This window comes from Oenanthe melanoleuca, chromosome 2, assembly GCF_029582105.1.
Source record: "Oenanthe melanoleuca isolate GR-GAL-2019-014 chromosome 2, OMel1.0, whole genome shotgun sequence".
In the NCBI taxonomy this organism is placed as follows: Eukaryota; Metazoa; Chordata; class Aves; order Passeriformes; family Muscicapidae; genus Oenanthe; species Oenanthe melanoleuca.
Genome location: NC_079335.1, coordinates 142,405,275 through 142,416,554, shown reverse-complemented (window position 1 = coordinate 142,416,554; position 11,280 = coordinate 142,405,275).

Here is an 11,280-nt window from a genome sequence, read left to right as displayed (position 1 = left end):
GAGATCACTATCTCCCACTTCACTCCTGATCTCTCTGAAACATGACTTTCCTTCTGTTTCACTAATTCCCAATACAAGCACAGTGTAAACTTCCCTGAGCCCAAAAGTCTCACCATTTCTGTGAGGTCCTTCCACATTCATAACTTACTTCTCCAGGGAAATTCACATTCCTCTGAGCCCACAGTCCTCACAGGCTCAGGTATAAATAAAAGAGGTTGGGTGAGACCCTTTAGGAGCAGAACCTTAAACCAGGAAAAGTAATCTTTTGTAAGACACAACACGTTTCTGTGTGCTGACAGTCTGTTTCTGCTATGCTTTAGAACAAAAAAGACTAATACTTCCTTAATTGCAGTGGCAGCTATTATGATTGTAAACATGAATCCTTATTTTTGTCCTTCAGATAATTCAAAGCACCATCTCAACACTCCTGAACAAATACTTCTTACCCTTTCCTGTCTTAATATATCAGCTCTTGAGGGAGGAATCCAAATTTAAACCTCAAGGCCACAGAGGCTCAGGACAACTCAGAGCCTGCCTTGTGAGAGCGAGAGGGAGAGCAGCTGCAGATTTAATTTTAGGGAAACATTTCTCTCTCCTCTGTCTCTCCCTCCCTTCACCCCCTCTTCCCAAGAAAACAAACATTTCTTTCATTCCTACATCACACTGGAAGCTGATTTCTTTTCACCTTTGAAAGAATTCACTAGATTATTCCCCATCTGCAGCTTCCCAGAGTGAGTCCCATACTGAAGTGCTGTTCTTAGCAGCCCACCCTGCAATTACCAGGAGACAAGAAGCACCCTGCAAAAACTGTGACAGAACAAAATCATTTCACAGTGATTTATTAGGCATGCAGCCATTAATGACTTTGCAAGTGTGGAAAGCAAGATGGAGGGGCAGAGCCTGAGCCAACAGTAGCTGTCAGAACATCATTGTCATCTCTCGGGTTAGAAATATTTAAGCCATCTGATGTTCAGCCTGGCATCCCAGCATAACACCAAGCCTGGAAACAGCAATAAATTTTGACATTGAGGAGTCTCTTCAAAATCACAGAGGTTCACAAAGAAAAGGGAGAAACTGCACGGAAATGTTTCTTTGTGTGGCATAGAAAATAAAGAATCCTGATCTCCAAGCACATCCTTCTAGTGCATCAGCTCTGCTGAAGTATCTGAGGCAAGAGCCACATCACTGAACTGAAAGGAGTTTTGATATTCGTTCACAGATGTCATTTTTGTGCTTATTGTGAAAAAAACTTCTTTGTTCTTTTGAATAAAAAGTCACCTTGCGATGCATTTGGGAAAAATCCAAGGAAGTGCCATACTCCTGCAATTCCCACCTGCTGGGAGCAGCAGGTGCTTGGCACCTGGCATAGTGAGGCTCTGGAGAGAGGTTCTGCCCTCAGTTGAGCTCATAAATAAATACAACATAACTTTGCTAGCACTGACTGAACCATCCCAGATAAAATTCAAAGTAAACAAGAGCAGATTTTTTTTCCCCCAGCACCAGGGGCCTACAGAGGCAACGTTAAGAGTAGAAGAGATTGATTTTGCAAGATGACAAAAGAACATTCTGATCTCACTGCTGTGAGCTCCTACTCAGCAGACAAATGCATCCCATCTCAGAATAGAGTTTTAAAAATGTTCAAAGCAATGTGCAAGCATTAACTTCTAATGGCTTAAAAAGGAATTTTTTATAATGCTAATGTCTTCATATTATAGATATGATGCATCTAGAGAGCAAAGGTTTCTATTTAAATCTGTAGCAGCTTTCAAAGATATTTGGACCAGAAATTTCCATTTAGGCATCTCTAATTTCAAGACTTCTGAATGTGCTGCTGGGACAGACAGAGGTTGATATGATCTTTACAAAGGCTCCTGCAATTATATCCTGGTCCATCTAAATTACTAGTTTAAGTCAGTTGTATACTTACAAAGAAAATAAAAACCAAACAAGAAGATGTTCCATCATCCCAGCAATTCAGCAAACACTCCCCTGCCATGCTACAGAATACAGTGGCCCCTACTTTATTCTTGGCTACTGAACAGAAGCTGAGAGCAGTGAGGAAAGCCAGCCTGCAGGAATTTAGTGGTCCATCACCACTCCCAGAAACATAGGCAGGGCACCATCCACCTGTGCTGAAGGAGATTGAGCACAGAAAGAAGGTGAAAAAAGACTCTTTCTAGACTTTTTGTATCATGTCTTGCTCTTCCTTGAACTTGAGAAATGCCCTGGAGTGTTGCAGGCCACAAACCTGCTTTCTTCAATTGACCTGTTTTTTCCCACTGTCACAGACAAACCCAAAACAATAAAACTATGTGCGGGAGGGAAGAAATGCATACAACATTTTTTTCCAAAATCCCTATTATTCCACAATCCTCTCATCTAATTATAGTGTATTTTGCACCCTTCATCTTTTTTTTTTCCCAATATATATTATTTTTTCAATCAGCATTTCTGCATGACCAATAAGTATGTTTTAGGTCAGCCTGCATCACAACAGTATCTCTCTGTCCCATTGCTTTCTCTTTCAGAATGGACTCCTCTCTCTCCTCCCACTCAGACCTTGTTAGTTCTTATCTTGTTCCTAGTTTGAAGATCCAAATGAACATGAATTACATGTCCCAGCAATAAACATGATCTCAGAGAAACACAAAGAAGAGGATGAATAAAATAAAAATTACTGTCTGGTGAAAGCTCCCTTGACAAGTACAGCTACACTGACAGGCGCCACTGAAATAATAGGAATGATGCTTCAAAACAACAGCCAAGACAACGTTATGAAAGAGGAAAAAAAAACAGTCTAAACAGATCTTTTCAAATGCAGATTCCTCTGTCAAGTAAGGAGAATGTGAAAAATGTTTTTTCTTATAGCACAGCCATGTTCAAACTCTGCCAGATTACAGAAAACCACTAAAAATATGAGTACAACCATGGCTCAATAGTCCATTTGAAGAATATTAGAATGATGCAGAATGGAAGAGAAGGATCATATCTTGGGGATAGAGTGGAAGGATGGAAGGTGGCATCTCATTACCAAATATTGAAGCTCTTCCAGCTGGGTGAACAACAAAATTTAGGTTGACTTCAGTGCAACATCAGGCATTTGCAAGCTTGTATCTGAGTCACTACCATTACCCAGGTGACAAACTGAAGAGCAAAAAGCCAAGAAATGAACATGAAAAATTATGACCCACTACTACAAATGTTCCGTCCAAGACAGAAGTAAGGCAACACTTATGAAGAAAGGTTGTCTATGGATTAGGGAGGAAATTAGGAAAAAGCACTAACATTCCTCTGTCAATAATGATTTAGTGCTAATGAGTTCCTTAAGTACTTTTTCATGTTAGCTTCACACCATAAAAGGAGGAAAATTGTTCTAAATTCTGGTGTGGTCAGAGATACCTGGTGGTCAGCAGTATTTAAAAAACACCAGGTAGATGATGTAAAATTCTGCAACAACCACAGGAAACTCCAAAACTACCTATGGCTCCTCAGCAGGCAGAAAATTCAGCTCCTGGGAGCAGCAGTGGGGATCCAACTGCACAAGAGTTTTTGGCTAGACTGAGTCAGAGGTGGGGGGGCAGTGGAAAGAGATGGCAGAGACAATATTGCAGGCAGGGTGGGAAGGAATAATGAGCACAGGGGGAGTGGTGCTTTGGTGTGGTACATTTTATTTGCTGGTATTTTACATCCCTATTGTGAAGTACTACTGGCAACATGGTAAAGTTTATTGCCTAAAATCCTCTGTCACAAATACATAGGCAACACCCATGTTAGCAGAAACAGATCCTTTTCTTCTAGCACTGAATGCACTCTGAGCTCCAGAAGTTTGGCTTGGGCTCTTGGGCTTGCATTCCTCCCCAGAGAAAAATAAAATCTGCAGAAGAGTCATGTATTTTTCCTCCATTTTATTCCACACACTCGAGACACCTAATAAATTTGCTTTGACTTCTTATTCTTTCCTAAAACAAAGGAAAATCTTAGAACCAGAAATATCTTTTCGCTCCTTGGTGGCCTGGCAGAGATATGGGTAGAACTCTTTCCCACTTTTATGTAATGAGATTTAAAACAAACTAATAAACAAACAAACAAAAAAATCCAAACACAAATAATCAATAAAACAACAGAGTGCACAGAAAAGATACAAAGACTTTGTCATTTCTTGCCAGAAGCATTGAAACCAAAAGTACATCAGGACTGAGAATAGAAAACTAATAGCTACATGGATCACAAGAACATCCTAATAGTAAAGAAAACTAATAATCTAAGTTTTGAAAGGCATGTAATTCTGAAAACAGAGCCAGTCAACCTTTTAGTACTCACTGGAAATAGAAACTTTTGATCTGTGGTTATTCTGTATCTATATCTATAATTTCTTGCATGTTACTTTACAGTGCAATATACAGAGCAGAGCTAGTAAACAGACTGCATGGCTCACTAGTTTGCTCCACTGTGAATACAACTGCCCTGCTCTTTTGGCAATGACCAGGCTGCTTGGATCCAAATCTGAGCGAGCTCTGGGTTCCCCAGCCCTGGGAAATTCAGAAGTGGATTAGTCTTGAGAGACAGGGAAGAATCAGATCAAACGCTGGTTCAGCCACAGGCAGGGACAGTTCCCAGAGCCAAACCTGGGAATGTTAAGACCAGAGTTTGGGTTCGAACACACCTTTTGTTAGACCGTGCTGAGAATCTGAGAGGGAACTGAGTGAGACAAACGGAGCCAAACCCACAGCCCAGGGCACAGGAGCACTCGTACAGCAGGGGAGTACAAGTGACACTGGCATAGTGAGGATACTCCTCCGTGCCACGGACACTGCATCCCGGGCTGCCAGCACCCCACTCTCCAGCCCACCCCAGATGTGGAGGGCTCGCCTGTTGCACGGGTGCACCCCAGCCCAGCACGCCCCAAACTGCAGAGCTCGGCGCAGGAAACACCTCTCCCTGCCTTTCGCTCCATGTCAGAGAAAAACATGCCTAAGCCACGCCAGTTGCCGAAGGGGAGGAAGAGCGAGGAGCCACTTACGGGGATGTGCACTCGCAACATGAGTTTCTTGTGGCTGGAGCTTTTCCTGCTGCTGCTGCTGGAGGCATCTTTCTTCTTGTCCATGGCAGTGCTTCCCATGCCTTCACCCAAGCGTGGTGCTGAGCGATGGACCTGGAGAGGGAGGCTCCTCTTCCACCTCTCCCCACCGTCCCACGGGCCGCAGTTACTCCAGGCTCTTTATTTATTTTTTCTTTTCTCTCTTTTTATTTTCTTCCCCCCCCTTCCTAATGGCCTTAGGAAATTTGGGGGGGGTGGGGGGAAGCAAGAGGAGTGGGGAGAATGAGAGAAGCCGAGGGAAGGGGAGGAGTTTCTCCAGCTCCGGTCTTTAATCCCAGCAGCGAGGTGTCAGGGGGGACCTTCGCAAGAGCATGAGATGCCCTTACAGACGCTGCTCCCTTTCTCACTCTTCCGCCCTTTCAAAAATATCCGGAGCATCCTGGGGGAGGGGGGGGGGGAGAAAGTTTCCTTCCCCTCGCCCAGCCCGGCCGCACTCTCACCGAAGAGAGAGAGAGAATAAAAAAAAAAAAAATAAAAAAAAATAAAAAAAACAACCCCCAAAACACCCAGTGGCTACAAAACCCAGAAAGGGGAAGGCGCTCGGGCGACGCTCCTGGCAGACTGGGGAGTCCCGCGGGAAGCCCGAGCGGGGAGGGACGGAGGGAGGGAGGGAAGGGGGGCAGGAGGATGGAGGAGGTGCCCGGGCGCTCCCAGAGCCCCGGCAGGCTCCCCAGCAGCTGTACAGCGAGCAGCACGCAACCTTCCCGCAGCCCGGCCGCTTCCCCCGGCTGCCGCCGGCCCTTGGCGGGGGGAGAGGAGCTGGAGACGTGCCTGCATTCCCCGGGCTGCCGGAGCACGGAGGTGGGCGAAGAGGCTGCGTTTCACCTTGCCAAAAAGGCCCAAAGGCGGCGCGGTTCCTCTCCCTCCCGACCTCCCAGGCTGCTCCCTCCCCGCAGGATTTCTCCCGGCCGTGCCCTGAGGGAGGGATATTCCTTTCCCCCGAGGCACCGCTCCCCACCCGCGCTCCCCGCAGCCCAGCCCGGCCGCCGGGCAAGGACGGGGCCCCGCCAGCTTCAGTCCCGCTGGGCAAAACCCCAGGCTGCCCTCCCTCCCTCAGCCCGGCTGACAGGGAACGGGTGCCAAGCCCAGGAGGGCCGCAGTCCGCTCCTGAACGTAGATTTTTCCGCTCCCTCCCTCCAAAAAGCCTTCAACGCGCTCGCGGATTCGGCCGAGAGCGAAAGAGGCGGCTCAGCCCCCGCGGGCGAATGGATTTGGCGTCACCGGGTCTCAGAGAAGGAAAAGTTTCCAACATCCCTTCACCTGTGGCTGTGCTGCTGCCGCACAGCAAACCCACGGCAGTGCCACCCCTGTGCCAGGCTGCCACCAGGCCCGAGAGTCTGGGACAGCAAGGACGAGAGGTGGCTTTTCTTTAGGGCAGCAGGTGGTTTAAACAAGCATACATTCTGCATCAAAATATGAGGGTTTGTTTCAGAAGTGGCTCTTCTTCCCTTGACAATCTCTGCACCTTTTCTCACTGCCTGAATTTGAGGGTAAGATCAAGCCCGTTACAGCCACAGACCTTTGGTAACAGCACTTAAACTCAGATTTTCCCCGGGTTCCAAGATATGCATGTATGCATTACAAAGCCTACCCTGTAACCACTCCCAAAAAATCTTAGGGGATTCTATAAAACAACAGTTGAGGAGAGAAGGGAGAAGAGATTTCCTCAAAAATCTTACTTTCTGAAAAAATACAGGGTTGCAGTAATCATCATCAAGAAATGCAAGAATTCAGATTTATTTCCCTCCTTATGGAAGTCTCAGTATTTAACAGGTGCATTTAACACTTCTTTAAAAACAAACAGAATTAAATTAAAATATGACCCCTTTAATGTAATAGACAACCTGTCCTATAGGTTTCTACAAGATGTCATGGAAGGAAATAGACCCAGAAATGAAACAGGGGTTAACATCACTGACACCAGGTCAGGAGGGGATGTGGACAGGTCTGTAACACCTGTTTTCTTCCAGCATTTGTAGAAACTCTGCCAGCAAAATGCTGTTGTCAAGGGATATGGGAATGACTGGAATAAAGAAATGAAAAAATAATTAATAAGAATGCCTATGGAAAAACTGTTGCAATGTTTTTCTAGCTACTGTGGCCTTGAAAGTTAGAAAATGAGGGAAGAAAAGGTAGAATTTCTTTAGAAGGGTGTCAGCAGTGGGTATCATAAGCATGCAGATCTCCTGGCCACTCTTCATTAAATTAACATTCAAGGTGGAATAAAATCTACCATATAAATAATCCTTTCCCTTGTTTATGCAAAATTTTTTCCCACAATATGATAATTTATTTTCTTCATTTAGTATTTTAAATCTAAATTAATTCTTCTTCTCTTAGATTATTTGTATGAATAGTTGTGGTTGTTGTAAAAGAAGTTTCAGAATGTGACATAAAGGTAGCATGACCAAACTCCCAAACCTAAAAAAAAAATCCACAAATCAACCTCCCCCCATCAGGATATTGCCTTAAGCATGTTTATAACTTTCAGAATACCACAATAAGAGGTTATCCTTATTTTTTTTCCTTTGACCCTCTAAGATCTCAAATATGACCTTTGATCCTCCAGTCATATTTTTAAACTTTTTATTGCAGCTCTGAGGATTAGAGACATGTTTAAAAAAACCCAAAAAGCAAACCACAAAAAGTACAACAACAAAACAAAGCCTAAATCCTCCTACAGCTAGACTTCAGGAGCTTGACTCCTTGTAAAATCAAGTGTTAATAAGACCCTGCTATAAAATAAACACCAATTATTCAGGCATTAGGGCACCATGTTTTTATCCTTTTTTGCTTTTTATCTTTCATGGATAAATGTAGGCAGCATATGAACAAACAACATTGTAAATACTTTTAATGAGATCTAAAGTTATCTTGATCAATTTGACTGCCAACAACCATGCTTTCAGATGCCTGTATGCATTTAGATTGCTTATTTCATGGACAAATGGGTACTAAAACACTTTGGAGAACATCATAGAATCACAGAGTGGTTTGGGTTGGAAGAGACCTTAAAGATTATCTGATTCCAACCCCCTTCCCATAGTCAAGGACACCTTCCATTGGATCAGGCTGCTCAGAGCTCCATCCAACCTGGTCGTGAACGCTTCCAGGGATGGGGCATCATATTTATCACCCAAATAATTGGAGGTTTCATGACACCTCTGGGGGGCAAAGCAGAACAGCATTTCAAACACACCAGCCACAGTGTGCCTCTCCCCTATACCACCTGAATGCTCCCCATTATAACTCAGCCCTATCTGTAACTCAGCAGAAGCATCATGTTTTGGGCTACACCCTGCCCCAGGACTTGCCCTTGTTAATCCTTAAATATAGGTTGAGTAAATTTTTCCCTAATAAATTTCCATGAGTACATTCCTGAGTTTATAAAATAGCCATAAAACTTCGAGTAAAGCCTTGGTTGTATCGATTGTACTTGCTGTAAGGAAAATAATATGCCACCAGCAAGCTGGGTTTCCACGTGCAATATGTAGAAATTTTCTAAACACTTTAAATTTCCCTGAAAAAGCATATCTAAAAAAAGGGGTGAATGGGGAGAGCTACATGAGTTGTTGGTGGCCTTTGAATCTTTATTAAAACCAGCATTTTTTGATAATGCTTTATAGTTTGTTGTTAATATAATATATATTGTATTAGAGAAAGAAGCTATCTGTGAAAAAAATATTATTCTTTCTCTGCAGATGATATATTAATCATACTATGAGCATTCAATGTAGATTTTTCACACATGCAATCTGTAAGTATATTTTAGGCACAAAACCTGCAGGAGTCTCATTATGGGTGACTAAATTTCCTACCATAAATAATGTGTATATTCCATACCAGGATAAATATTGTAATTTCTCAAATCAACTGCATTATTTCTTAAGTATATGTATACATATATTGTTATTTGGGAATTTCAAACCTTTTAAAAATGGTTTCAGGATTTAGAGAAAAGTTCTTTAAAATGAAGACATTTTGAAATCTGGAAGCCCAAGACCTTGTCTGGCTGTTACTGGTATTTAGTATCCCAGCATTAACTATGCTTAATCACAGCTATTTTTCTTTTTATTTCTCTTCTTATGTTAATAGTCCATGTTGGTCTCTGCATTTCCTTCTCTGCCTGTACCTTTCTTTTCACATTCAACTCTCATTCTCATCCTTCTGATTTTGTTCTCCATCTTTCTCTCTTCTCCAATTTGCCACTCAATTCTTTGAGCATGCTTGAAGTTGATTGCTTGGTTTCTGTTCAACACATTTATTAGATTGAATTTGACCCTGCTGCATAGGGCTCCTTAACTTAATTACCAGTACAATCTAATTAACCTGATGCAGTATTGGGATGCAGTAGTCCCTGCTCAAGTCTTCTGTAGAGGCCAGAGAGGACACAGCCCTGACATCTGTCTGCCCACACCCCCACTCACCTGCTACCTGCTGACACTCAGCACAGGGCAGGGTGCAGATTTCAAGTCAAGCAGAATATAGGCTCAACATGAGGAAATTCCTGTAGACAGCTAAATTGCATTGTTTGCAGCAAAACTGCAATTTAAATTGTCTTCCATGGGGAAATTTGCAGGAGAAATTGCAAGTTTGCCAGGAAAGCCTGAGTGACTGAAGCAAGGTGAGGTAATGAGGCTAATGAAAGGAGTTTCTTGTCCCCAGAAGGTCTCCAGGAACATAACAATAGCAAAGAGGACAAATATTTATGCTGAAAGAGAGGTTGTGTGGACAGGTGGCTGTGCTTCCTCTCCAGGCTGTCAGACACCTTCTGGTACATAAGTGGTTACTGCAATGGATTCTCCTGTCACCTGAAGCCCAGCAGCCCAGTCTGCCCTGCAGCTCCCTTCCTACTGTCACTCCCTCCAGAGCTGCTGCACTGCTTCATCCACTGAGTCACTGGGATGTCTTCTAACCCTGACCACAGCACAGAGGAAGTGAGAGAGAACCTTTCTAGGCTGTTTCTCTAATTTAATCTGACTGCTAATTTCTCTCAAACTCCCAAGGGAAGGGGCAGTTCTTTGAGTTTACTTCCTTTTTCACTTGCAGATCTTGCCCATCATGACAACTGATCTTGGGTATCAAAAAGTGTCATAAGCCTTCATTCAAAATGAGTAGGCCATTGGAATGGGTTTATCTGGTACACAGAAGGCTGTGCCATGGTGCAGGGATTGGCAGGAGGCTCCTTGTTTGGCAGCTGCAGTGCTTGCCTCACTGTGTCCCATTTTCATGGCTCCTGAACCACAGTCCCCACGAGGTTGCCCTCATGCTGCTCAGCACTGACCCCACAGGAAATGCAGGCACGGGAAATCAGATGGATGCATGATTCTGTGACCTGAACCCTGTTGTGTGGTCACATCAGTGCCAGCACTGTTCTATAGACTGTGTTGACAGGTAACTTCTATTTCTCATTTGTATCACTACACTGTAAGAGTAAAATAAGAATAATACTCTCTGTCATCTCTGCTAGAAAGCATCTGGGAGACCTGACTAGGTACAAAATGAAAAACACATTTTCTTGTTTGAACCACAACAGCTTGATAAAAGACCTTGAGGCTGCTTTCAGAGTTCACACAAGCTCTGCTGGTTCTGAGAGCCAGGAGAGCCTTCCAAAGATCGAAGTAACTTATGAGACATTCTTTTTTTAATATTGGTTTCTATATATTAAAAAAAAATTCCATTAACTGGAATGATGCTGTTCAGCCTCAAGTTTTCTTAGTACTTAAGAGTCAGAGAAGAAATTACAAAGAAATTTTAAAGTAGCTAATTTCCTCCTTATTGATACAAGTGAATTTCTTTTGTGTTTTCTACTGATTGTGAGTCAGAATTCCTGGCTGTTAGCCAGACAATACTTGGAGCTTTTGATTTGCATATACAGGCCTACAAGTTAGACAGATAACCTCAATCAAAATTTAATATAACAGATTATATGCAAAACCAGTGAGAAAAGATTCATTTCCCATATTGAGTGATTTTTGTCAGTTGTGCAAATTAACACAGAGAATTACAGATACAATTCAAGAGGAGTCTGCTTTTCATTTTCTTTTCCAACAATATGCATAATGCAGTACATTAGCTAAAAGAATATTTAAAGGAGGCAGAGACATGGTTCTACCAGATATGTGTGGGCCTAAGAACAAAAAGCATTTTCAGCAGCAGGAATGTGAAAGTACTTCCATGTT